The sequence below is a fragment of the Phyllobates terribilis genome, unplaced genomic scaffold (genome assembly GCF_046119375.1).
Source record: "Phyllobates terribilis strain yellow unplaced genomic scaffold, ASM4611937v1 Scaffold_27__1_contigs__length_16484149, whole genome shotgun sequence".
NCBI lineage: Eukaryota > Metazoa > Chordata > Amphibia > Anura > Dendrobatidae > Phyllobates > Phyllobates terribilis.
In genome coordinates this window covers 12,656,720-12,684,561 of record NW_027362787.1, presented here as the reverse complement: position 1 = coordinate 12,684,561, position 27,842 = coordinate 12,656,720, and the positions used below count along the sequence as shown (strand labels likewise).

Genomic DNA, 27,842 nt, shown 5'->3' with positions numbered 1-27,842 from the left:
CAAAAAAGAAATTTTAAGCGCAGCAGAGTAACCAGCGCACATACCTGTTAGCTCAGGTGAGTTTAAAAGGCTGCTGTTGATAACAAGGGCATTTGCTAAATAGATGGTGTGTGTGCAACAATATACTGAAAGGTCAATTATATTGTGCAGCTTATCTCACCACCTGTAGTTATTTAGGTGAAAGCTCCAAAATGCTTGCCTAATATGTCTGTTTATCCAAAAGGAAGTAAAAAGGGAGAGCTAGAAAGATAGCATTGCATCACATTACATGGCAATGCAATGCACAGTTGCTGAAGTTGAACCAAAATGAGCTTGTAATCTGGCTTCTGCAACTTTGAACATGAAAAATCCAATGAGGAGAAGAAAAGCAAAGCCAAAGAGTCCATCCCAAAATCCGACAAACAAGCAAAATGAACAAAAAACATTGAATTCAATTCTTTCTGATTTTAGAAACTGCATTAAAGAAGGGGTGCACTGGTCCTGGAGATACTGCAATACCAGGTCAATGCGTGGAGTGGACAGAGCAAGCTCTTTTTCCATCTCCCTGTTCTAAAAATCCATTTAATATATGGTCCCCAGATAGGGGACGTATCAGATATTAAACTGATAAGAACAGATTTTTTTTTTTTTTTTATCGAAAGCCCGAATTCGTGTACAAAACCCGAGTGCGCTTAAAAAAGTGACAAGTGCCACAAAAAAAGTGCACTAGGATGCTGGTCTTCTTGAAACCCTCTCCAAAAGGAGAAGGGTCCCCCAAACCATTCCCCGTCCCTCCGAGCCAAAAGGCCACAGCGAGGAACAGGGACAAAAAGCCACCTCCAGCCGAAGCCAGAGGCGACCCAATCTTACCCCCAGCACCTGCCCGAGTTCTCACCCGAGCAAGGCACTGGGAGCCAAAGACTGTGCTCCCCTCCCGGAAGAGGGGAGCCAACAACGCTCTCCTCCCGAAAGAGGAGAGCCAGGGGGGTTCAGGGGGGAGCGGAACCTGATGGCCACACACTCCCCCACTAGACCTGCCAAGAGAGGAACCCGTAAGGGAACCGCATCCCGACAAAATCCTAGTAGGACGTGACACACGTGAATAAGTGGACACACAGTGACAAAGAAATTAAATAAATAGTGAAGGTTTCACAGTATAATACTGCCCGGACCTTCGACCGGGAATTGAAAAATTCCCCATCCTAAGGCCAGAAGGCCCGGAATAAGGGTGTGTGCGAAGAAAGAAAATTTGAAGTGCTTGTGCAAATGTGCCATAAACTCAAGTGGGGTTCCCAATCCCAGTGAGTTAAGGCACCCCAGGGTCACCACTCCTGGGGCACTTCACACTTCGGGCTTTCGATCTTCCCCGGCCCAATGGCGTCGATCCTGGGGGGCCATGCTTTCCACCAGATGACTATATTAGCCACCTGGCGTACTAACAAGCGCCTAAACCCCAGTGTGCATAATGTATCAATCTACTAGGGCGGCCAACATCCAAAACCGCCTTTTCGAAAGATACTACACTTGATCTTAGCCAAAAGGCCGAGAAGCGATAACCAGAATTGGTTTCAAACTACGGAGCCACCCAAGGATCCTGAAAAGTCCATTTGTGGAGATGAGCTCCTGGACTCCCGTTAAGAAGACATGTTGTCAACCTCTAGATCCCTTACATGCCTGCACTTTTCGGCTTGCTGCTGCAGCAATCCACGCGTTTTAGATCTGCATAACTCCACCTCTTTAAACACAGCACCTTCACCCCCTGCTGTTCCCACCCGCCTCAACACCGTTGGAAGGGAGGAGAACCAATTAAGGCGGGGGGTGGGGTGGAACGAGCAGCTGTCTACCTTTAGCAGGAGGGCTCCTGATTACATACCTCTCCTGCTGCTGCTGCTGCTGGCTGTCCAGCAGCAGACTGAAGGTGGCTGCTGCTGTGCACAGGTATATAAAGGCTCAGAGCCTATTATGACACGCGCAGCCAGCGTTCCATTGCCACATTCCATCTACTGCAGGCAGGATACCTGGCTGGCTGAATGTCGCTGAGAAGCTCACAGAGACCGCCATAAGCAACAGTTTAACAGAATGCCACAGACTAATCAACCAAACTTTTTGGGTTGGGTTCTCTTTTGTAGTCTGCAGGCATTAAATGAAAGAAGTCAGTGTTCCAGCAGAAGGAGACAACGTTTCAGAAAAGGCATTGTAGCAAACCAAAAAAGAAATTTTAAGCGCAGCAGAGTAACCAGCGCACATACCTGTTAGCTCAGGTGAGTTTAAAAGGCTGCTGTTGATAACAAGGGCATTTGCTAAATAGATGGTGTGTGTGCAACAATATACTGAAAGGTCAATTATATTGTGCAGCTTATCTCACCACCTGTAGTTATTTAGGTGAAAGCTCCAAAATGCTTGCCTAATATGTCTGTTTATCCAAAAGGAAGTAAAAAGGGAGAGCTAGAAAGATAGCATTGCATCACATTACATGGCAATGCAATGCACAGTTGCTGAAGTTGAACCAAAATGAGCTTGTAATCTGGCTTCTGCAACTTTGAACATGAAAAATCCAATGAGGAGAAGAAAAGCAAAGCCAAAGAGTCCATCCCAAAATCCGACAAACAAGCAAAATGAACAAAAAACATTGAATTCAATTCTTTCTGATTTTAGAAACTGCATTAAAGAAGGGGTGCACCGGTCCTGGAGATACTGCAATACCAGGTCAATGCGTGGAGTGGACAGAGCAAGCTCTTTTTCCATCTCCCTGTTCTAAAAATCCATTGAATATATGGTCCCCAGATAGGGGACGTATCAGATATTAAACTGATAAGAACAGATACTACACTTGATCTTAGCCAAAAGGCCGAGAAGCGATAACCAGAATTGGTTTCAAACTACGGAGCCACCCAAGGATCCTGAAAAGTCCATTTGTGGAGATGAGCTCCTGGACTCCCGTTAAGAAGACATGTTGTCAACCTCTAGATCCCTTACATGCCTGCACTTTTCGGCTTGCTGCTGCTGCAATCCACGCGTTTTAGATCTGCATAACTCCACCTCTTTAAACACAGCACCTTCACCCCCTGCTGTTCCCACCCGCCTCAACACCGTTGGAAGGGAGGAGAACCAATTAAGGCGGGGGGTGGGGTGGAACGAGCAGCTGTCTACCCTTAGCAGGAGGGCTCCTGATTACATACCTCTCCTGCTGCTGCTGCTGCTGGCTGTCCAGCAGCAGACTGAAGGTGGCTGCTGCTGTGCACAGGTATATAAAGGCTCAGAGCCTATTATGACACGCGCAGCCAGCGTTCCATTGCCACATTCCATCTACTGCAGGCAGGATACCTGGCTGGCTGAATGTCGCTGAGAAGCTCACAGAGACCGCCATAAGCAACAGTTTAACAGAATGCCACAGACTAATCAACCAAACTTTTTGGGTTGGGTTCTCTTTTGTAGTCTGCAGGCATTAAATGAAAGAAGTCAGTGTTCCAGCAGAAGGAGACAACGTTTCAGAAAAGGCATTGTAGCAAACCAAAAAAGAAATTTTAAGCGCAGCAGAGTAACCAGCGCACATACCTGTTAGCTCAGGTGAGTTTAAAAGGCTGCTGTTGATAACAAGGGCATTTGCTAAATAGATGGTGTGTGTGCAACAATATACTGAAAGGTCAATTATATTGTGCAGCTTATCTCACCACCTGTAGTTATTTAGGTGAAAGCTCCAAAATGCTTGCCTAATATGTCTGTTTATCCAAAAGGAAGTAAAAAGGGAGAGCTAGAAAGATAGCATTGCATCACATTACATGGCAATGCAATGCACAGTTGCTGAAGTTGAACCAAAATGAGCTTGTAATCTGGCTTCTGCAACTTTGAACATGAAAAATCCAATGAGGAGAAGAAAAGCAAAGCCAAAGAGTCCATCCCAAAATCCGACAAACAAGCAAAATGAACAAAAAACATTGAATTCAATTCTTTCTGATTTTAGAAACTGCATTAAAGAAGGGGTGCACCGGTCCTGGAGATACTGCAATACCAGGTCAATGCGTGGAGTGGACAGAGCAAGCTCTTTTTCCATCTCCCTGTTCTAAAAATCCATTTAATATATGGTCCCCAGATAGGGGACGTATCAGATATTAAACTGATAAGAACAGATACTACACTTGATCTTAGCCAAAAGGCCGAGAAGCGATAACCAGAATTGGTTTCAAACTACGGAGCCACCCAAGGATCCTGAAAAGTCCATTTGTGGAGATGAGCTCCTGGACTCCCGTTAAGAAGACATGTTGTCAACCTCTAGATCCCTTACATGCCTGCACTTTTCGGCTTGCTGCTGCTGCAATCCACGCGTTTTAGATCTGCATAACTCCACCTCTTTAAACACAGCACCTTCACCCCCTGCTGTTCCCACCCGCCTCAACACCGTTGGAAGGGAGGAGAACCAATTAAGGCGGGGGGTGGGGTGGAACGAGCAGCTGTCTACCCTTAGCAGGAGGGCTCCTGATTACATACCTCTCCTGCTGCTGCTGCTGCTGGCTGTCCAGCAGCAGACTGAAGGTGGCTGCTGCTGTGCACAGGTATATAAAGGCTCAGAGCCTATTATGACACGCGCAGCCAGCGTTCCATTGCCACATTCCATCTACTGCAGGCAGGATACCTGGCTGGCTGAATGTCGCTGAGAAGCTCACAGAGACCGCCATAAGCAACAGTTTAACAGAATGCCACAGACTAATCAACCAAACTTTTTGGGTTGGGTTCTCTTTTATAGTCTGCAGGCATTAAATGAAAGAAGTCAGTGTTCCAGCAGAAGGAGACAACGTTTCAGAAAAGGCATTGTAGCAAACCAAAAAAGAAATTTTAAGCGCAGCAGAGTAACCAGCGCACATACCTGTTAGCTCAGGTGAGTTTAAAAGGCTGCTGTTGATAACAAGGGCATTTGCTAAATAGATGGTGTGTGTGCAACAATATACTGAAAGGTCAATTATATTGTGCAGCTTATCTCACCACCTGTAGTTATTTAGGTGAAAGCTCCAAAATGCTTGCCTAATATGTCTGTTTATCCAAAAGGAAGTAAAAAGGGAGAGCTAGAAAGATAGCATTGCATCACATTACATGGCAATGCAATGCACAGTTGCTGAAGTTGAACCAAAATGAGCTTGTAATCTGGCTTCTGCAACTTTGAACATGAAAAATCCAATGAGGAGAAGAAAAGCAAAGCCAAAGAGTCCATCCCAAAATCCGACAAACAAGCAAAATGAACAAAAAACATTGAATTCAATTCTTTCTGATTTTAGAAACTGCATTAAAGAAGGGGTGCACCGGTCCTGGAGATACAGCAATACCAGGTCAATGCGTGGAGTGGACAGAGCAAGCTCTTTTTCCATCTCCCTGTTCTAAAAATCCATTTAATATATGGTCCCCAGATAGGGGACGTATCAGATATTAAACTGATAAGAACAGATTTTTTTTTTTTTTTTTTTTTTTTTCTACTCAGATCTTTAAGTCCACCATCACAAGTCATCATGTTAAAATGGTTTCAAACTTAAAAGTTTCCTCATTGTAGATAGCAAACTGGATCTTTTTTTTTTTTTCCCTTTTTTTGTTGTTGTAAATTTACAGCTTATATTATTTTCCATATTCCAGTTTATTTTCGTTTTAACTTTAGAATTTCCATTTTTTACAGGGGGGTACATATGGTGCAACAAGAACATCACAAGGTAAGTACATTCCAATCTTTTTGCTTCCAAATTTCATTAGCTTTTTTATCACCAAACAACACCTTATCTCTCCAGAAATATAAAAACATATAACTTAGGCATAACTTAATACATTCTTGTACCGATACTTCCTTATGTTTAAAAATCAAAATATTCCGAGTTTTCCAAAGCGCCATTTTCACACAAGATAAAATTATCCATACAACCTTGAACACTTCATCCTTGACACCCAACCCGTAAAAAATCCTATTAAAATCTAGAAAATTAACACCACTTAGAGCTTTAACTAAATTTCTAATCTTTCTCCATACTAATTGCGCATAACAACAGTTCCAAAAAATGTGCATAGCTGTTTCGCTAGCAGCACATTTACGTCTTGGGCATTTTTCAAACCGTACCAATCCTCTTCTATATTGGAAATCTCGAGTTGGCAGACAGTCTTTAATACTACACCATATTAAGTCCTTGTGTTCATTAGTCAAACACTTAAAATTTGCATTAATCCAAATTTTATCTACAACATTATCGGAAAATCGCTCTACCGGACTAGCTATCACCCTGCTTTCTAAGACTTTTAAAATGTTCTTATGATTTCCAAGTATTTTAAGATCTATATTCATTAATTTAAAATCCCTCAGAATTCTTTCTAAAATAATATAATTCCCAGATGGCATAAACTTATATGGCCGATCCAAATGCATTTGTAACCATTTGTATTTCCTAATAAAAAAAAACAAATTGTATGTTAAAAAGGTTTTCAGCCTAGAAACTGGTCCTAATAAAGTGCATATGCAATTAGCTAAATACTTGGCATAAATGAAGGTTCTGATGTCTGGGAAGCCTTTCCCTCCTTTCCCTTTAATTTTGTACAACTCTTCCCTTTTTACCCTTTCCATTTTTGACTTCCATAGGAAATTAAAACATAACTTAATTATCTTTTTCATTACATTAATAGGAGGTATAAAAACAGTTGAAATGTATAAAATTATCGGAAGTAAGACCTGCTTTATTATCAAGATTTTGCCTTCCATTGTTAAACTTCTCAAGTTCCAAAAATCAATCTTTTTCCTTACCCTTTCAAGCAGGGACTCCCAATTCCTCACATTCCCACATGTCTCTGTAAAAAATACCCCTAAAACTTTAATTTCCATTACTCTCATCAGCATGCAATCCGAATTTAAAAGAAATTTACCCATAGATAAAACACCTGATTTTTCTAAATTTATTTTAAAACCAGATGCTCCACCAAACCACACAACTGTCCTTAAAACTCTATGAAGACTCTTAATGTCCCGCACTAAAACTGACACATCATCCATATAAGCTAAAACCTTCACTTGGTCATTCCTACTGCCAGGAATAAAAAAGCCATTAATAACTTTATCTTTCCTAAAAGCAGTTAAAAGGGGTTCTATTGCACAAATGAAAAGTATAGGCGACAGGGGGCACCCCTGCTTAACCCCACAATTAATATTAATATTTTCCGATAAAAAACCATTAATAGAAATCTTACTAAAACATAACTTATACAGACATTTAATACGTTCAATAAAAACACCAGGACATCCTATTTTTTTTAAAACGGCAAATAAAAACTCATGAGCAACCCTATCATATGCCTTTTCAAAATCAAGGGAAACAAGGGCCAAGTCCTGCTTCCTATCAGCCACATCCCATATTATATCTCTCAGTAAGATTAGCGTGTCGGTAATCTTACGATTCGGGACTGCACAAGACTGATCCACCTCAATAACCGACCCTATCACACTCTTTAATCTATTGGCCAATAGTTTTGCATATACTTTATAGTCTGTATCTAGCAGCGTAATAGGCCTCCAATTTTTAATCAGTTCTTTTCCTCCTTTTTTATATAATAAAACAATAAGGCCTTCTGCCCATGACTTGGGAATATTAAAAGAGGACTCCACTTCTGAAAACAACTCATAAAAATCTTCCCCTATAATATCCCACACAACCCTGTAAAACTCCACAGGGAGGCCATCCACACCTGGTGTCTTCTGATTTTGTAAAGTGCAAATAGTATTAAATATCTCCTCCTTAGTAAACTCCCTAGATAAAAGTAATTTTTCTTCCTCACTAAGAGCTTTATCCAGAACCTCTAAAAAATGGTTTTTCAATGATTCATCAATCTTTTTTCGAGAAAACAGATCATCATAAAATATTTTGGCCTGCAATGCTTTCCCTTCTGGGCTCACCTCACCCTCTAAGACCTCAATAAAATCCTTTTTTCCACATATTTTTTTAAAGAAAAACTTAGTGCATTTCTCATCCTCATCCAGGACCTTTACCCTAGAGTTGAAGATGATTTCTTTTCCCTTCTCTTTTAGTGCATTCTGAATTTTCTCCTTTACCTCACTAATACTGCTGTCCATATTAACTCCATTGTTTTGAAAATAATAATAACACTGCAAATTAGCATTTAACGCATCATAAAACTGCCTTTTCTCATACGCTTTCCTCTTTCCCAATTTAACAAAGAAGGTTCTGATCTTACCCTTCATAAAATCCCACCAGTCTAAAATACACTTAAAACCCTTTTTGTTAAGTTTTAATTCATTATAAAAAACCTTAAAGTCTTCTTTAAAATTCTCCCCCTGTAATAAAGAAACATTCAGTTTCCAATGCGAAGGTTTTTTCTTACCGCAAGGGTCTATTGCTAAAGTGCATCCCAATAACTTATGATCCGAAAAAGGATTAATACTTGTCTTAAAAGAGGAACATTTAAAAGAATCAGACATAAAAAAGTGATCAATCCTAGACGTAAAACCTCTGTTTGACCACGTAACTTCAAATTCTTTTTTACTACCATCCATAGCCCATGCATCCTTTAAACTGAAGGCAGAAATTATGTTCTTAAGGCAGGTTACCGACCCATCCCGTACATTATTTAACTGGCAGTTAAAATCCCCACCAATTAAAATCGGATCCGCACCTGATAAAAAAAGCTGTAAAATCTCGAATAAATGTAATCTTTGATTTTTCTCAGTATGAGCATAAATATTAAAACAACGCACCCTTTTACCCTCCCTCATTACTTCTACACATAGAATACGACCAGGGTAAATTTCCTCATACTTCACCACCTCCCACTCACTAGAGCACAAAAAACCCACCCCATCACTTTTCAATTCATTCCCACCAGAAAAAACCATGTTACCCTTCCATATTCCACGTAAATATTCATAGCTCATTTTCCTTTCTAAATTACATTCTTGTAAAAAAATAAAATCGCATTTCTCATTATTCAAAAAATCATATAATGCAGTGCGTTTGTATAAATTGTTCAACCCCTGAACATTCAGGGATACAACAGTAATCATCTTCTAGTAATAGGCCCAGGGCTAATCCCTCCGCCCTCATCTACCAAAGGTGATTTCACATCCACAATTAAGGATTCTTGATCAGAAGAACTTGAGGGAGATACATCCCCAAACAAAGAAGACGCGTCACCACGAGATTTTTTCCCACCCAAGTCCTCCATGATCTCCTGTTGCTCTTCTTCCCATGTACTCCTTTTCAAAGATTTTGAACTTAAGTCCATATTTTCCTGGGCACAAGGAATCCCTGACGACATCTCTGATAATACCGCCAGAGCAGCAACTGTATCCACAATACCTTGTTGCCCCTCCTTTTCCTCTTCCAATGTTCCTTCCTCTCTTCCATCTTCTTTCCTCTCTCCTTCTTTCTTTTTATCTTCTTTCTTCTTGTCTTCCTTCTTCTTGTCTTCCTTCTTCTTTTCTTCCTTCTTCTTTACTTCCTTCTTCTTTTCTTCCTTCTTCCTTTCTTCTTTCTTCTTTTCTTCAGCTTTCTTCCTCTCTTCTCTTTTTTCTCTATTACTTAGAGGTGCCAGAACCTCTACTTCCTGCGCCACATTAGAAGAACTTTCTGATCCTCCATCCTCCATCTGCCCACCATCCCCTTGTTTATCTTCAGCATCAGCCTCAGATGTTTGCCTGGCTTGCATTGGGCACTCTCTCGCCTGATGAACCGGGCCAGAACATACTTCACAAGGGGCGCAATTTTCATCCATATGGCCATATTTCCGACATCGTTTACAATATGGTGGCATATTAGAAAAAAACAAAAAGCCTCTATCTCTATTTATGAACACAACTGGTGGGGGTCTTAAGACACCCCCCTCCACTGACGGGTCCTTTTTAAAAACGACCTGATACAGTCTCTTGCCGTTCCAGGCCCCAAAACCAGTCGTACAACGTTTTTTCATAATTAATACGGAGCAAAACCTTCTTAAGTATGAAGTCACTTGCTCATCAGATATGAAAGGGTTATACATATGTATTGTTAGCATCCTTTGATCAAATTGAAAGCGAGGCGTGGCTGAAATTCCTTCCAATACCTCACTATGCTCACAGGCTGCAGCATATCTAAAATTGGAAAAAACCCTCTCACATACACCAGCACCTCTCAAAGTCACATCGTGTACTCCTCTGTTAGAAAATGACTGAACACAAAAGTACTCATCCTTGCTGATATGCAAGATAGGAGTAAAGACTTTCCTGTACAAAAAGTCCAAGTTTTTAACTTGCCTAAATTCCACACTCACCACAAACCGGATGGTGTCCTTCATGTAGGCATCGTCCTGATCCAAATTCATCTCCATTTCCACACAGAGAAAATTCAAAAGAAAGCCCGATGACGTCCAAAAATAACAGCACCAGACTCGATCCCTTCTGTTCAGCAGCGTCCAGAACTCCAGTCCTGAAGAAATCCTCCTCCACGATCCAGAATTCCTTCCACGCCGAAAGGTACGAGAAACACCTTCCTTCCTTCCCAATAGCAGCAGTTCCAATCGGAAAAGGCCGAGAAAGAATTCCAGTGATCACGAACCTGCCTCCTGACACCAATCACAAGGATCGTGCCAAAAGGCCGAGAAGCGATAACCAGAATTGGTTTCAAACTACGGAGCCACCCAAGGATCCTGAAAAGTCCATTTGTGGAGATGAGCTCCTGGACTCCCGTTAAGAAGACATGTTGTCAACCTCTAGATCCCTTACATGCCTGCACTTTTCGGCTTGCTGCTGCTGCAATCCACGCGTTTTAGATCTGCATAACTCCACCTCTTTAAACACAGCACCTTCACCCCCTGCTGTTCCCACCCGCCTCAACACCGTTGGAAGGGAGGAGAACCAATTAAGGCGGGGGGTGGGGTGGAACGAGCAGCTGTCTACCCTTAGCAGGAGGGCTCCTGATTACATACCTCTCCTGCTGCTGCTGCTGGCTGTCCAGCAGCAGACTGAAGGTGGCTGCTGCTGTGCACAGGTATATAAAGGCTCAGAGCCTATTATGACACGCGCAGCCAGCGTTCCATTGCCACATTCCATCTACTGCAGGCAGGATACCTGGCTGGCTGAATGTCGCTGAGAAGCTCACAGAGACCGCCATAAGCAACAGTTTAACAGAATGCCACAGACTAATCAACCAAACTTTTTGGGTTGGGTTCTCTTTTATAGTCTGCAGGCATTAAATGAAAGAAGTCAGTGTTCCAGCAGAAGGAGACAACGTTTCAGAAAAGGCATTGTAGCAAACCAAAAAAGAAATTTTAAGCGCAGCAGAGTAACCAGCGCACATACCTGTTAGCTCAGGTGAGTTTAAAAGGCTGCTGTTGATAACAAGGGCATTTGCTAAATAGATGGTGTGTGTGCAACAATATACTGAAAGGTCAATTATATTGTGCAGCTTATCTCACCACCTGTAGTTATTTAGGTGAAAGCTCCAAAATGCTTGCCTAATATGTCTGTTTATCCAAAAGGAAGTAAAAAGGGAGAGCTAGAAAGATAGCATTGCATCACATTACATGGCAATGCAATGCACAGTTGCTGAAGTTGAACCAAAATGAGCTTGTAATCTGGCTTCTGCAACTTTGAACATGAAAAATCCAATGAGGAGAAGAAAAGGAAAGCCAAAGAGTCCATCCCAAAATCCGACAAACAAGCAAAATGAACAAAAAACATTGAATTCAATTCTTTCTGATTTTAGAAACTGCATTAAAGAAGGGGTGCACCGGTCCTGGAGATACTGCAATACCAGGTCAATGCGTGGAGTGGACAGAGCAAGCTCTTTTTCCATCTCCCTGTTCTAAAAATCCATTTAATATATGGTCCCCAGATAGGGGACGTATCAGATATTAAACTGATAAGAACAGATACTACACTTGATCTTAGCCAAAAGGCCGAGAAGCGATAACCAGAATTGGTTTCAAACTACGGAGCCACCCAAGGATCCTGAAAAGTCCATTTGTGGAGATGAGCTCCTAGACTCCCGTTAAGAAGACATGTTGTCAACCTCTAGATCCCTTACATGCCTGCACTTTTCAGCTTGCTGCTGCTGCAATCCACGCATTTTAGATCTGCATAACTCCACCTCTTTAAACACAGCACCTTCACCCCCTGCTGTTCCCACCCGCCTCAACACCGTTGGAAGGGAGGAGAACCAATTAAGGCGGGGGGTGGGGTGGAACGAGCAGCTGTCTACCCTTAGCAGGAGGGCTCCTGATTACATACCTCTCCTGCTGCTGCTGCTGCTGGCTGTCCAGCAGCAGACTGAAGGTGGCTGCTGCTGTGCACAGGTATATAAAGGCTCAGAGCCTATTATGACACGCGCAGCCAGCGTTCCATTGCCACATTCCATCTACTGCAGGCAGGATACCTGGCTGGCTGAATGTCGCTGAGAAGCTCACAGAGACCGCCATAAGCAACAGTTTAACAGAATGCCACAGACTAATCAACCAAACTTTTTGGGTTGGGTTCTCTTTTATAGTCTGCAGGCATTAAATGAAAGAAGTCAGTGTTCCAGCAGAAGGAGACAACGTTTCAGAAAAGGCATTGTAGCAAACCAAAAAAGAAATTTTAAGCGCAGCAGAGTAACCAGCGCACATACCTGTTAGCTCAGGTGAGTTTAAAAGGCTGCTGTTGATAACAAGGGCATTTGCTAAATAGATGGTGTGTGTGCAACAATATACTGAAAGGTCAATTATATTGTGCAGCTTATCTCACCACCTGTAGTTATTTAGGTGAAAGCTCCAAAATGCTTGCCTAATATGTCTGTTTATCCAAAAGGAAGTAAAAAGGGAGAGCTAGAAAGATAGCATTGCATCACATTACATGGCAATGCAATGCACAGTTGCTGAAGTTGAACCAAAATGAGCTTGTAATCTGGCTTCTGCAACTTTGAACATGAAAAATCCAATGAGGAGAAGAAAAGCAAAGCCAAAGAGTCCATCCCAAAATCCGACAAACAAGCAAAATGAACAAAAAACATTGAATTCAATTCTTTCTGATTTTAGAAACTGCATTAAAGAAGGGGTGCACCGGTCCTGGAGATACTGCAATACCAGGTCAATGCGTGGAGTGGACAGAGCAAGCTCTTTTTCCATCTCCCTGTTCTAAAAATCCATTTAATATATGGTCCCAGATAGGGGACGTATCAGATATTAAACTGATAAGAACAGATCAGGTTTCAACATATTTTATTATGTGCGTAAAAGATGGTTTACAATCAAAAAACAGCAACACAAATACATTAATTAAACACAGAATTCCACCCATAAAAACCCCATATACGATTAGCATCCCTCCTCCCAATACATTTGACATCCCTCAAGTAATAAATATACATCTGACTAAAAGCAATTTTAAGACAATCCTTCACAGAAATAGCATCACGTTTAAAAAGTAAAATATTGCGTGCCTTCCAAAGGGCGTCTTTAAAACAGTTAATCATGCACCAACATATACAATACTGTTGAGGGGTCGGACATTTAAAAAGGCCATATAAAACATATTCATGGTTAAAATCTCTTAAACCGCAAGTCCATTTTAAAAGAATCCCAACTTTGTGCCAAAGTTCCTGTGCAAACGGGCAATTCCACATAAGGTGCAAGGTGGTTTCGTCATAAACACATGAGTCTCTGGGGCATTTGGCTCTGGCCACCAGGCCTCTCCTGTGTTGAAACTCTCTGGTGGGGAGGCACTGGTGGACCACCATCCATGCGATGTCCTTATGTCCATTTGCTAAAAATTTTCCGAAGACATTCTTCCAAACTTGCTTCGACCTCTCTTCTGAGAAATTTACTATGGGGGTCACATCTTCATTCCTCCTCAGAAAAGATAAAAGCTTCTTGCGGTCTTTAAAAATGTCCATTTTAAAATCACCAAGGCTATAAAATCGAACAGTCTTTTCTAAGATTGCTTGGTGTTTGGGGGGGCATAGTAAAACAGGGGAATTCAACGACAACTTAAACCATCTTTTAAAAATCATCCCACAGGTATATTTTAAAAAATAACTTAGCGCACTATTACCATTAAAATGTTTGAAACAAAAGCAGAAATAATTTAAATACAAATAAATATGTAAGTCGGGGACATCCCTTCCGCCGTTCATTTTATTCTTCCTCATTATTTCTCGCCTTAATTTTTCCATTTTGGAGTTCCATAAAAACATAAAGATCATCCTAGTCATTTTTTTAATTAAAACATCAGAGGGGGGGTACACCATAGCTATATACAGTATGAGGGGTAACAACACTGATTTTATAATTAAAATTTTCCCCTGCATTGTTAGGGACCTCAAACCCCAAAATGATATTTTCTTTGACATTTTTTCTATGACATTCTCCCAGCTTTGAGTTCCCACATTCTCCTCGTTAAAAACAACTCCAAGAATTTTTACATTGTCTCGTTTTATAGTGAGCTGCGGGAGTTGGGCGGTGTCCCAGGATCCCAAAGTCAGACATTCAGATTTATTTAAATTAAGTTTAAACCCGGATGCCTGGGAAAAAAATTCAATGCGCAACACCGCCCTCCGGAGGGAAGCAGGGTCCACGCACACAACCGTCACGTCATCCATGTAGCCAAAGACTCTCACATCACTGCCACCTCCGCCAGGAATAGGAACCCCTCTAATCACTTTGTCTTTCCTTATTGCGCTCAGCAGGGGCTCCGTGGCGCAGATGAACAGGATGGGCGACAAGGGGCATCCCTGCTTCACTCCGGACTCAAGGGGAACTCCATCTGTTAAAAAGCCATTAAGAGAAATTTGACTAAAACAATTTTTATATAAAATCTTAATACAATTTAAAAGCATATTAGGGATACCCATTCTTTTTAAAACTCTAAAAAGAAATCTATGAGAGACTCTATCGAAAGCTTTTTCAAAATCTAGGGCTAAAAGAGCTACATTTTGACCCCGGTCTCTGGAATACCAAATTACATCCCTTAATACGTTTAAAACCTCTGAAATACTTCTGCCTGGTACACTACAAACCTGCTCAGGCTGGATTAGTTTGGCAATGACATTCCTGAGCCGGTTTGCAACCACCTTAGCAAGTACCTTGTAATCGACGTTTAGGAGAGTTATGGGTCTCCAATTCGCTAGAGCACTGCGATCACCTTTTTTATATATCAAAGACACCACTCCTCTCCTCCACGAAAATGGCAACTGTTCACAAATAAAAACTTCTTTAAAAAGCATAAAAAGGTCCTCTTTTAAAATGTCCCAAAAAGTAAGGTAAAATTCTACAGGTAGTCCATCACACCCAGGTGCTTTGCCCTTAGAGAAACTTTTAAAAACATAAAATAATTCCTCTAAAACAATATCGCGTTCTAAAAACTCCTGGTCTGTAAAATTTAACTTAAAATCGAGATCATTAAGAGCATCAGATAAAAAGGACTCATCTATACACTTTTTACTAAAAAGATGCTTATAAAAGTTAAAAGTAGCATTCAACATTCCCTGCATAGATGTTTCACCCTCTAGATTTGTGATCACTTCTCTTTTATCCATGACTTTTTTGAAGAAGAAGCGAGAGCACTTCTCCCCCTCCTCCAAGTGCTGCACTCTAGAGTTAAAAATAATCTCTTTCCCCTTTGTGTCTATGCAGTTCTGAATTTCAGTTTTTAGGCCAGCAATATCATCTCCCACCTCCACCCCTAGCTCTTTGAATTTAAAAAGTGTTTGTAGTTTGGTGTTAAGATCACTAAAACATCTTTTTTTCTCTCTAGCTTTACGTCTCCCTGCTTTTATAAAAAACATTCTGACTTTTTTTTTCAAATTTTCCCACCAGGTTACCATAGGGGCATCAGAAGGTTTTTGTCGCCGCCAGGCTTGATAGGCTTTACAAAAGTCTTGTCGAATCAGAGGGTCCTCCAGCAGGTAAGTACTTAGACGCCAGAGGCCCCTGTTGACCCTCTGTTCATCCCGGTATTCTAGGTGCACCTCCAAGCCCTTATGGTCAGAAAATATATTTGATGTTAAAACACATTTTACAGGGTTAAAATCATCTGATAGGAAAATAAAATCGATCCTGGAGGACACCCCTCTTCCGGACCACGTGTAACCAGGGTCCGTCGGCAGGAGTGACCTCCACGCATCGCTTAATTTAAAATCAGTTATAAAATCTTTCAATAGATGACATGACTTATCCAATTTGCGTAAAGGGTCACCCCCCGCTCGTTGTTCACTAGCACAAAGACAATTAAAATCACCCCCTACGATCAGGGGAGATGACCCAGTACAGTACAATGGCAATATCCCGAATAAATTAATTCTCTCTTGCTTATCAGGGGAAGCATAAACATTCATTACACGTAGGGTAAAACCATTAAATTTAAAATGCACTAAAACCACTCTGCCTGGTACTATTTCTGTGACAGTATTTATAGCAATATTTCTCCCACGACAGAGGAAGCCCACCCCCGCTGACTTGTTGTCATTGGAGCCAGACCAGATGGAGGGCCCCAGTCTCCAATCTGTCTTGATGTCATTATAATTTAGTGCATGTTGTATCCCGCATTCCTGTAATAAACATATGTCAAAGTCAATGGTTTCTAAGTACTTAAATAGAGCAGCCCTACGAACTGGGCTCTTTAATGACCTCACATTCAGTGAGACAAGTCTTAATGTGGGCATTCATAGGTCAGGGTGGTGGATCTTCCATGAGGACACCTGACTCAAAGCCCTGTATGCCAAATTGCTCCAGGACATCCGGGCTAGAGGACCCAAATGACTCGATATTCTGTGAGCCGGCGGTTGCCCCCTCGTAGGTCACGGTTCCCAGCCACATTCCAGGAGACGCTGGGGCTTCGACATTCCGTCTCTTTTTCGGGGCAGACTCCACTAGGTCACTGGTGCAGTCCTCCTCTTCCTCCACCTCCTCCAGGGGGAGAGACTGGTCCATCAGGATAAGATCACCAACACAGATTCCCTGATGTTCGCCACCTAGAAGCAAAGCCCCCTCATCTGGCTGGCTAATTGCCCTGGAAGATCCTGAGGCCATCGCTGCGTGGTCCCCTGTAGCCAACCGCACAGGGGCACCACCCTCCAGCCCAACAGGATCGGTATCGGGAACCATCGACACGGAGGATACCCTCCCAGAAGGAGGACCCCTCCGCTCCGGTCCATGCGAGGTCCGCCCATCGTTAAGGGACTTCGATGCAGGGGCCGCCCCAGAGGGGCCTCCGGCTCCCTGCTCCATCCCAGCCTTCTCGCCCTTCGAACCGCCCTCCAACGCCGGCCCGCCAGTGAAGACCGGCGGGCGCATCGGCTCAGCTGCAGAAGATGCAGCTTCTGCGTAAGTCCTGGTCCTGGTCCTGTTGGGGCATCCTCGGAACATGTGCCCCGCCTCACCACAAAGATTGCATTTCCTCCCAGCGGGACAGTCCTTCATTAAATGTCCGTAACAGCTGCAATTATTGCAGCGGTCTACTTTCCTGCCCGTGCAGGACGTTTGGGTATGACCCATTTGTCCACAGTTCCTGCAACATACCGGCATTCCAGGGTAAAATAAGTAGCCTCTGCTCTTACCGATCACAAATGTTGAGGGAGGGTGTAGCATTCCTCCCACTCCGCTTGGGTCCCTCTTTAGACGGGCCATGTACCTCCTCTTGCCGCACCAGAAGCCTACCGCGTTCTTCACAGTGCCCAGGTATCTCAGATCATCACAATAACGGATAAGGTAGGTCGAGATGTCTGCAGCCTCCACAAAGGGGTTCGGGAAATGCACCACGATAGGGATCTCGTCTTAGGCATACAAGAGACAAAAGGTTAGTCCATCCAATTCATCTAAGTAGTTTTTCTCATTTACCTTTTGTACGAGTTGGTGACAGCATCCCTGGCTCTTGAAGGTGATGGTGTAAGTCCCCTTGTACTCATTGTCCTGGAAGCAGAATATGTCTTCCCGCCGAAACTCCAGAACTCCAAGCAGAATCCTATGGCAGATGTAGTCCAAGTTCTTCTCCGTCCTCGATCCTGCTCCAACTTCAATCCTCACGGTGTTCCGCATCCGGGCATCACCCGATGAATATGTGAGCGTTGCCGGCATCCTTCACTCAGGAACGTACCGACTCTTCTCTCTGAAAGGCGCAAGCCTTCATGGGATCCCTTCCCGTTGCTCCCGGACTAATCCTTCCTCCCAATAGCAGCAGGGGGGTTAAGTCCCTCCGAAGAGGAACGATCCCCCCAGGCCGAGAGAAAGGGTACCAAGAGCACCTCACAGGCAAGACCACACAGGTAAACCTGATAGATCGTGCCAAAAGGCCGAGAAGCGATAACCAGAATTGGTTTCAAACTACGGAGCCACCCAAGGATCCTGAAAAGTCCATTTGTGGAGATGAGCTCCTGGACTCCCGTTAAGAAGACATGTTGTCAACCTCTAGATCCCTTACATGCCTGCACTTTTCGGCTTGCTGCTGCTGCAATCCACGCGTTTTAGATCTGCATAACTCCACCTCTTTAAACACAGCACCTTCACCCCCTGCTGTTCCCACCCGCCTCAACACCGTTGGAAGGGAGGAGAACCAATTAAGGCGGGGGGTGGGGTGGAACGAGCAGCTGTCTACCCTTAGCAGGAGGGCTCCTGATTACATACCTCTCCTGCTGCTGCTGCTGCTGGCTGTCCAGCAGCAGACTGAAGGTGGCTGCTGCTGTGCACAGGTATATAAAGGCTCAGAGCCTATTATGACACGCGCAGCCAGCGTTCCATTGCCACATTCCATCTACTGCAGGCAGGATACCTGGCTGGCTGAATGTCGCTGAGAAGCTCACAGAGACCGCCATAAGCAACAGTTTAACAGAATGCCACAGACTAATCAACCAAACTTTTTGGGTTGGGTTCTCTTTTATAGTCTGCAGGCATTAAATGAAAGAAGTCAGTGTTCCAGCAGAAGGAGACAACGTTTCAGAAAAGGCATTGTAGCAAACCAAAAAAGAAATTTTAAGCGCAGCAGAGTAACCAGCGCACATACCTGTTAGCTCAGGTGAGTTTAAAAGGCTGCTGTTGATAACAAGGGCATTTGCTAAATAGATGGTGTGTGTGCAACAATATACTGAAAGGTCAATTATATTGTGCAGCTTATCTCACCACCTGTAGTTATTTAGGTGAAAGCTCCAAAATGCTTGCCTAATATGTCTGTTTATCCAAAAGGAAGTAAAAAGGGAGAGCTAGAAAGATAGCATTGCATCACATTACATGGCAATGCAATGCACAGTTGCTGAAGTTGAACCAAAATGAGCTTGTAATCTGGCTTCTGCAACTTTGAACATGAAAAATCCAATGAGGAGAAGAAAAGCAAAGCCAAAGAGTCCATCCCAAAATCCGACAAACAAGCAAAATGAACAAAAAACATTGAATTCAATTCTTTCTGATTTTAGAAACTGCATTAAAGAAGGGGTGCACCGGTCCTGGAGATACTGCAATACCAGGTCAATGCGTGGAGTGGACAGAGCAAGCTCTTTTTCCATCTCCCTGTTCTAAAAATCCATTTAATATATGGTCCCCAGATAGGGGACGTATCAGATATTAAACTGATAAGAACAGATACTACACTTGATCTTAGCCAAAAGGCCGAGAAGCGATAACCAGAATTGGTTTCAAACTACGGAGCCACCCAAGGATCCTGAAAAGTCCATTTGTGGAGATGAGCTCCTGGACTCCCGTTAAGAAGACATGTTGTCAACCTCTAGATCCCTTACATGCCTGCACTTTTCGGCTTGCTGCTGCTGCAATCCACGCGTTTTAGATCTGCATAACTCCACCTCTTTAAACACAGCACCTTCACCCCCTGCTGTTCCCACCCGCCTCAACACCGTTGGAAGGGAGGAGAACCAATTAAGGCGGGGGGTGGGGTGGAACGAGCAGCTGTCTACCCTTAGCAGGAGGGCTCCTGATTACATACCTCTCCTGCTGCTGCTGCTGCTGGCTGTCCAGCAGCAGACTGAAGGTGGCTGCTGCTGTGCACAGGTATATAAAGGCTCAGAGCCTATTATGACACGCGCAGCCAGCGTTCCATTGCCACATTCCATCTACTGCAGGCAGGATACCTGGCTGGCTGAATGTCGCTGAGAAGCTCACAGAGACCGCCATAAGCAACAGTTTAACAGAATGCCACAGACTAATCAACCAAACTTTTTGGGTTGGGTTATCTTTTATAGTCTGCAGGCATTAAATGAAAGAAGTCAGTGTTCCAGCAGAAGGAGACAACGTTTCAGAAAAGGCATTGTAGCAAACCAAAAAAGAAATTTTAAGCGCAGCAGAGTAACCAGCGCACATACCTGTTAGCTCAGGTGAGTTTAAAAGGCTGCTGTTGATAACAAGGGCATTTGCTAAATAGATGGTGTGTGTGCAACAATATACTGAAAGGTCAATTATATTGTGCAGCTTATCTCACCACCTGTAGTTATTTAGGTGAAAGCTCCAAAATGCTTGCCTAATATGTCTGTTTATCCAAAAGGAAGTAAAAAGGGAGAGCTAGAAAGATAGCATTGCATCACATTACATGGCAATGCAATGCACAGTTGCTGAAGTTGAACCAAAATGAGCTTGTAATCTGGCTTCTGCAACTTTGAACATGAAAAATCCAATGAGGAGAAGAAAAGCAAAGCCAAAGAGTCCATCCCAAAATCCGACAAACAAGCAAAATGAACAAAAAACATTGAATTCAATTCTTTCTGATTTTAGAAACTGCATTAAAGAAGGGGTGCACCGGTCCTGGAGATACTGCAATACCAGGTCAATGCGTGGAGTGGACAGAGCAAGCTCTTTTTCCATCTCCCTGTTCTAAAAATCCATTTAATATATGGTCCCCAGATAGGGGACGTATCAGATATTAAACTGATAAGAACAGATCAGGTTTCAACATATTTTATTAAGTGCGTAAAAGATGGTTTACAATCAAAAACAACAACACAAACAGTACATTATTAAAACACAGAATTCCACCCATAAAAACCCCATATACGATTGGCATCCCTTCTCCCAATACATTTGACATCCCTTAAGTAATAAATATACATCTGGCTAAAAGCAATTTTAAGACAATCCTTCACAGAAATAGCATCACGTTTAAAAAGTAAAATATTGCGTGCCTTCCAAAGGGCGTCTTTAAAACAGTTAATCATACACCAACATATACAATACTGTTGAGGGGTCGGACATTTAAAAAGGCCATATAAAACATATTCATGGTTAAAATCTCTTAAACCGCAAGTCCATTTTAAAAGAATCCCAACTTTGTGCCAAAGTTTCTGTGCAAATGGGCAATTCCACATAAGGTGCAAGGTGGTTTCGTCATTAACACATGAGTCTCTGGGGCATTTGGCTCTGGCCACCAGGCCTCTCCTGTGTTGAAACTCTCTGGTGGGGAGGCACTGGTGGACCACCATCCATGCGATGTCCTTATGTCCATTTGCTAAGAATTTCCCGAAGACATTCTTCCAAACTTGCTTCGATCTCTCTTCTGAGAAATTTACTATGGGGGTCACATCTTCATTCCTCCTCAGAAAAGATAAAAGCTTCTTGCGGTCTTTAAAAATGTCCATATTAAAATCACCAAGGCTATAAAATCGAACAGTCTTTTCTAAGATTGCTTGGTGTTTGGGGGGGCATAGTAAAACAGGGGAATTCAACGACAACTTAAACCATCTTTTAAAAATCATCCCACAAGTATATTTTAAAAAATAACTTAGCGCACTATTACCATTAAAATGTTTGAAACAAAAGCAGAAATAATTTAAATACAAATAAATATGTAAGTCGGGGACATCCCTTCCGCCGTTCATTTTATTCTTCCTCATTATTTCTCGCCTTAATTTTTCCATTTTGGAGTTCCATAAAAACATAAAGATCATCCTAGTCATTTTTTTAATTAAAACATCAGAGGGGGGGTACACCATAGCTATATACAGTATGAGGGGTAACAACACTGATTTTATAATTAAAATTTTCCCCTCCATTGTTAGGGACCTCAAACCCCAAAATGATATTTTCTTTGACATTTTTTCTATGACATTCTCCCAGCTTTGAGTTCCCACATTCTCCTCGTTAAAAACAACTCCAAGAATTTTTACATTGTCTCGTTTTATAGTGAGCTGCGGGAGTTGGGCGGTGTCCCAGGATCCCAAAGTCAGACATTCAGATTTATTTAAATTAAGTTTCAAACCGGATGCCTGGGAAAAAAAATCAATGCGCAACACCGCCCTCCGGAGGGAAGCAGGGTCCACGCACACAACCGTCACGTCATCCATGTAGCCAAAGACTCTCACATCACTGCCACCTCCGCCAGGAACAGGAACCCCTCTAATCACTTTGTCTTTCCTTATTGCGCTCAGCAGGGGCTCCATGGCGCAGATGAACAGGATGGGCGACAAGGGGCATCCCTGCTTCACTCCGGACTCAAGGGGAACTCCATCTGTTAAAAAGCCATTAAGAGAAATTTGACTAAAACAATTTTTATATAAAATCTTAATACAATTTAAAAGCATATTAGGGATACCCATTTTTTTTAAAACTCTAAAAAGAAATCTATGAGAGACTCTATTGAAAGCTTTTTCAAAATCTAGGGCTAAAAGAGCTACATTTTGACCCCGGTCTCTGGAATACCAAATTACATCCCTTAATACGTTTAAAACCTCTGAAATACTTCTGCCTGGTACACTACATACCTGCTCAGGCCGGATCAGTTTGGCAATGACACTCCTGAGCCGGTCAGCAACCACCTTAGCAAGTACCTTGTAATCAACATTTAGGAGAGTTATGGGTCTCCAATTCGCTAGAGCACTGCGGTCACCTTTTTTATATATCAAAGACACCACTCCTCTCCTCCACGAAAATGGCAACTGTTCACAAATAAAAACTTCTTTAAAAAGCATAAAAAGGTCCTCTTTTAAAATGTCCCAAAAAGTAAGGTAAAATTCTACAGGTAGTCCGTCACACCCAGGTGCTTTACCCTTAGAGAAACTTTTAAAAACATAAAATAATTCCTCTAAAACAATATCGCGTTCTAAAAACTCCTGGTCTGTAAAATTTAACTTAAAATCGAGATCATTAAGAGCATCAGATAAAAAGGACTCATCTATACACTTTTTACTAAAAAGATGCTTATAAAAGTTAAAAGTAGCATTCAACATTCCCTGCATAGATGTTTCACCCTCTAGATTTGTGATCACTTCTCTTTTATCCATGACTTTTTTGAAGAAGAAGCGAGAGCACTTCTCCCCCTCCTCCAAGTGCTGCACTCTAGAGTTAAAAATAACCTCTTTCCCCTTTGTGTCTATGCAGTTCTGAATTTCAGTTTTTAGGCCAGCAATATCATCTCCCACCTCCACCCCTAGCTCTTTGAATTTAAAAAGTGTTTGTAGTTTGGTGTTAAGATCACTAAAACATCTTTTTTTCTCGCTGGCTTTACGTCTCCCTGCTTTTATAAAAAACATTCTGACTTTTTTTTTCAAAATTTCCCACCAGGTTACCATAGGGGCATCAGAAGGTTTTTGTTGCCTCCAGGCTTGATAGGCTTTAACAAAGTCTTGTCGAATCAGAGGGTCCTCCAGCAGGTAAGTACTTAGACGCCAGAGGCCCCTGTTGACCCTCTGTTCATCCCGGTATTCTAGGTGCACCTCCAAGCCCTTATGGTCAGAAAATATATTTGATGTTAAAACACATTTTACAGGGTTAAAATCATCTGATAGGAAAATAAAATCGATCCTGGAGGACACTCCTCTTCCGGACCACGTGTAACCAGGGTCCGTCGGCAGGAGTGACCTCCACGCATCGCATAATTTAAAATCAGTTATAAAATCTTTCAATAGATGACATGACTTATCCAATTTGCGTAAAGGGTCACCCCCCGCTCGTTGTTCACTAGCACAAAGACAATTAAAATCACCCCCTACGATCAGGGGAGATGACCCAGTACAGTACAATGGCAATATCCCGAATAAATTAATTCTCTCTTGCTTATCAGGGGGAGCATAAACATTCATTACACGTAGGATAAAACCATTAAATTTAAAATGCACTAAAACCACTCTGCCTGGTACTATTTCTGTGACAGCATTTATAGTAATATTTCTCCCACGACAGAGGAAGCCCACCCCTGCTGACTTGTTGTCGTTGGAGCCAGACCAGATGGAGGGCCCCAGTCTCCAATCTGTCTTGATATCATTATAATTTAGTGCATGTTGTATCCCGCATTCCTGTAATAAACATATGTCAAAGTCAGTGGTTTCTAAGTACTTAAATAGAGCAGCCCTACGAACTGGGCTCTTTAATGACCTCACATTCAGTGAGACAAGTCTTAATGTGGGCATTCATAGGTCAGGGTGGTGGATCTTCCATGAGGACACCTGTCTCAAAGCCCTGTATATCAAATTGCTCCAGGACATCCGGGCTAGAGGACCCAAACGACTCGATATTCTGTGAGCCGGCGGTTGCCCCCTCGTAGGTCACGGTTCCCAGCCACATTCCAGGAGACGCTGGGGCTTCGACATTCCGTCTCTTTTTCGGGGCAGACTCCACTAGGTCACTGGTGCAGTCCTCCTCTTCCTCCACCTCCTCCAGGGGGGGAGACTGGTCCATCAGGACAAGATCAGCAACACAGATTTCCTGATGTTCGCCACCTAGAAGCAAAGCCCCCTCATCTGGCTGGCTAATTGCCCTGGAAGATCCTGAGGCCATCGCTGCGTGGTCCCCTGTAGCCAACCGCACAGGGGCACCACCCTCCAGCCCAACAGGATCGGTATCGGGAACCATCGATACGGAGGATACCCTCCCAGAAGGAGGACCCCCCCGCTCCGGTCCATGCGAGGTCCGCCCATCGTTAAGGGACTTCGATGCAGGGGCCGCCCCAGATGGGCCTCCGGCTCCCTGCTCCATCCCAGCCTTCTCGCCCTTCGAACCGCCCTCCGACGCCGGCCTGCCAGTGAAGACTGGTGGGCGCATCGGCTCAGCTTCAGAAGATGCAGCTTCTGCGTAGGTCCTGGTCCTGGTCCTGTTGGGGCATCCTCGGAACATGTGCCCCGCCTCACCGCAGAGATTACATTTCCTCCCAGCGGGACAGTCCTTCATTAAATGTCCGTAACAGCTGCAATTATTGCAGCGGTCTACTTTCCTGCCCGTGCAGGACGTTTGGGTATGACCCATTTGTCCACAGTTCCTGCAACATACTGGCATTCCAGGATAAAATAAGTAGCCTCTGCTCTTACCGATTACGAAGGTTGAGGGAGGGTGTAGCATTCCTCCCACTCCACTAAGGTCCCTCTTTAGACGGGCCATATACCTTCTCTTGCCGCACCAGAAGCCTACCGCGTTCTTCACAGTACCCAGGTATCTCAAATCATCACAATAGCGGGTAAGGTAGGTCGAGATGTCTGCAGCTTCCACAAAGGGGTTCGGGAAATGCACCACGATGGGGATCTCGTCATAAGCATACAAGAGACAAAAGGTTAGTCCATCCAATTCATCTAAGTAGTTTTTCTCGTTTACCTTTTGTACGAGTTGCTGACAGCATCCCTGGCTCTTGAAGGTGATGGTGTAAGTCCCCTTGTACTCGTTGTCCTGGAAGCAGAATATGTCTTCCCGCCGAAACTCCAGAACTCCAAGAAGAATCCTATGGCAGATGTAGTCCAAATTCTTCTCCATCCTCGATGCTGCTCCAACTTCAATCCTCACGGTGTTCCGCATCCGGGCATCACCCGATGAATATGTGAGCGTTGCCGGCATCCTTCACTCAGGAACGTACCGACTCTTCTCTCTGAAAGGCGCAAGCCTTCATGGGATCCCTTCCCGTTGCTCCCGGACTAATCCTTCCTCCCAATAGCAGCAGGGGGGTTAAGTCCCTCCGAAGAGGAACGATCCCCCCAGGCCGAGAGAAAGGGTACCAAGAGCACCTCACAGGCAAGACCACACAGGTAAACCTGATAGATCGTGCCAAAAGGCCGAGAAGCGATAACCAGAATTGGTTTCAAACTACGGAGCCACCCAAGGATCCTGAAAAGTCCATTTGTGGAGATGAGCTCCTGGACTCCCGTTAAGAAGACATGTTGTCAACCTCTAGATCCCTTACATGCCTGCACTTTTCGGCTTGCTGCTGCTGCAATCCACGCGTTTTAGATCTGCATAACTCCACCTCTTTAAACACAGCACCTTCACCCCCTGCTGTTCCCACCCGCCTCAACACCGTTGGAAGGGAGGAGAACCAATTAAGGCGGGGGGTGGGGTGGAACGAGCAGCTGTCTACCCTTAGCAGGAGGGCTCCTGATTACATACCTCTCCTGCTGCTGCTGCTGCTGGCTTTCCAGCAGCAGACTGAAGGTGGCTGCTGCTGTGCACAGGTATATAAAGGCTCAGAGCCTATTATGACACGCGCAGCCAGCGTTCCATTGCCACATTCCATCTACTGCAGGCAGGATACCTGGCTGGCTGAATGTCGCTGAGAAGCTCACAGAGACCGCCATAAGCAACAGTTTAACAGAATGCCACAGACTAATCAACCAAACTTTTTGGGTTGGGTTCTCTTTTATAGTCTGCAGGCATTAAATGAAAGAAGTCAGTGTTCCAGCAGAAGGAGACAACGTTTCAGAAAAGGCATTGTAGCAAACCAAAAAAGAAATTTTAAGCGCAGCAGAGTAACCAGCGCACATACCTGTTAGCTCAGGTGAGTTTAAAAGGCTGCTGTTGATAACAAGGGCATTTGCTAAATAGATGGTGTGTGTGCAACAATATACTGAAAGGTCAATTATATTGTGCAGCTTATCTCACCACCTGTAGTTATTTAGGTGAAAGCTCCAAAATGCTTGCCTAATATGTCTGTTTATCCAAAAGGAAGTAAAAAGGGAGAGCTAGAAAGATAGCATTGCATCACATTACATGGCAATGCAATGCACAGTTGCTGAAGTTGAACCAAAATGAGCTTGTAATCTGGCTTCTGCAACTTTGAACATGAAAAATCCAATGAGGAGAAGAAAAGCAAAGCCAAAGAGTCCATCCCAAAATCCGACAAACAAGCAAAATGAACAAAAAACATTGAATTCAATTCTTTCTGATTTTAGAAACTGCATTAAAGAAGGGGTGCACCGGTCCTGGAGATACTGCAATACCAGGTCAATGCGTGGAGTGGACAGAGCAAGCTCTTTTTCCATCTCCCTGTTCTAAAAATCCATTTAATATATGGTCCCCAGATAGGGGACGTATCAGATATTAAACTGATAAGAACAGATCCGTTTTCAAACAAGCTTTATTTAAATCAGACATACATCATAAATTACAAACAAATCACAAAGACTTGAATAAAATATGACATAAAACAAATACAAGGTCAGATTTAAAAAGCGCATAAAAGCATAAAAAGCATAAAACACAGTTTTGCATATAATTTGCATAAATAAATACATATGTCAAATGCAAACACCATAGCTTTTTAACTTTATCTTTTTACAATCAGGTAGTATGAAAACTTTTCACAAAGAACATATCCGATACAATATTTGAAACAAATCACAAATACTGGAATAAAATATGACATAAAACTAATACAGAGTCAGAATTAAAATGCACTTAAAAGCATAAAAAGCATAAAACACAGTTTTGCATATAATTTACATAAATAAATACATATTCCAAATTTGCAAACACCATAGCTTTTTTGCTTCATTGATTCCCATCTTTTTACAATCTCTCAGGTAGTATGTAAACATTTCACAAAGAGCAAGCCCAATACAATCTTTGACAGGAATAAATTCACGTTTAAACAATAATATATTGCGCACTTTCCATAAAGCTTCTTTTAAACAGTTTATTATAAGCCATGCGACTCGTGCTTGTTTCATGGTTGGGCATTTAATTATCCCATATATTATAATGTCACA

The 27,842-nt window shown here is 43.0% G+C and overlaps 7 non-coding genes and 3 pseudogenes across 7 annotated transcripts; all 10 read right to left on the bottom strand.

Annotated features, from left to right (window-relative positions):
* Nucleotides 1–464: 464 nt before the first annotated feature.
* On the bottom strand, nt 465–647 carry LOC141177834 (U2 spliceosomal RNA). The gene has a single exon (XR_012254372.1). It is a non-coding gene; the product is annotated as a U2 spliceosomal RNA (small nuclear RNA).
* A 794-nt stretch (nt 648–1,441) lies between these two features.
* LOC141178152 (U2 spliceosomal RNA) lies at nt 1,442–1,533 on the bottom strand (annotated as a pseudogene).
* A 1,115-nt stretch (nt 1,534–2,648) lies between these two features.
* LOC141177508 (U2 spliceosomal RNA) lies at nt 2,649–2,839 on the bottom strand. The gene has a single exon (XR_012254096.1). It is a non-coding gene; the product is annotated as a U2 spliceosomal RNA (small nuclear RNA).
* Nucleotides 2,840–3,954: 1,115 nt separating this feature from the next.
* Nucleotides 3,955–4,145, bottom strand: LOC141176758 (U2 spliceosomal RNA). The gene has a single exon (XR_012253416.1). It is a non-coding gene; the product is annotated as a U2 spliceosomal RNA (small nuclear RNA).
* Nucleotides 4,146–5,260: 1,115 nt separating this feature from the next.
* Nucleotides 5,261–5,489, bottom strand: LOC141177971 (U2 spliceosomal RNA; annotated as a pseudogene).
* Nucleotides 5,490–11,701: 6,212 nt separating this feature from the next.
* On the bottom strand, nt 11,702–11,892 carry LOC141176757 (U2 spliceosomal RNA). The gene has a single exon (XR_012253415.1). It is a non-coding gene; the product is annotated as a U2 spliceosomal RNA (small nuclear RNA).
* Nucleotides 11,893–13,007: 1,115 nt separating this feature from the next.
* LOC141177993 (U2 spliceosomal RNA) lies at nt 13,008–13,196 on the bottom strand. The gene has a single exon (XR_012254470.1). It is a non-coding gene; the product is annotated as a U2 spliceosomal RNA (small nuclear RNA).
* A 6,173-nt stretch (nt 13,197–19,369) lies between these two features.
* On the bottom strand, nt 19,370–19,560 carry LOC141176756 (U2 spliceosomal RNA). Its single transcript, XR_012253414.1, has one exon. It is a non-coding gene; the product is annotated as a U2 spliceosomal RNA (small nuclear RNA).
* Nucleotides 19,561–20,675: 1,115 nt separating this feature from the next.
* Nucleotides 20,676–20,865, bottom strand: LOC141177806 (U2 spliceosomal RNA). The gene has a single exon (XR_012254354.1). It is a non-coding gene; the product is annotated as a U2 spliceosomal RNA (small nuclear RNA).
* A 6,175-nt stretch (nt 20,866–27,040) lies between these two features.
* LOC141177831 (U2 spliceosomal RNA) lies at nt 27,041–27,213 on the bottom strand (annotated as a pseudogene).
* Nucleotides 27,214–27,842: the final 629 nt, after the last annotated feature.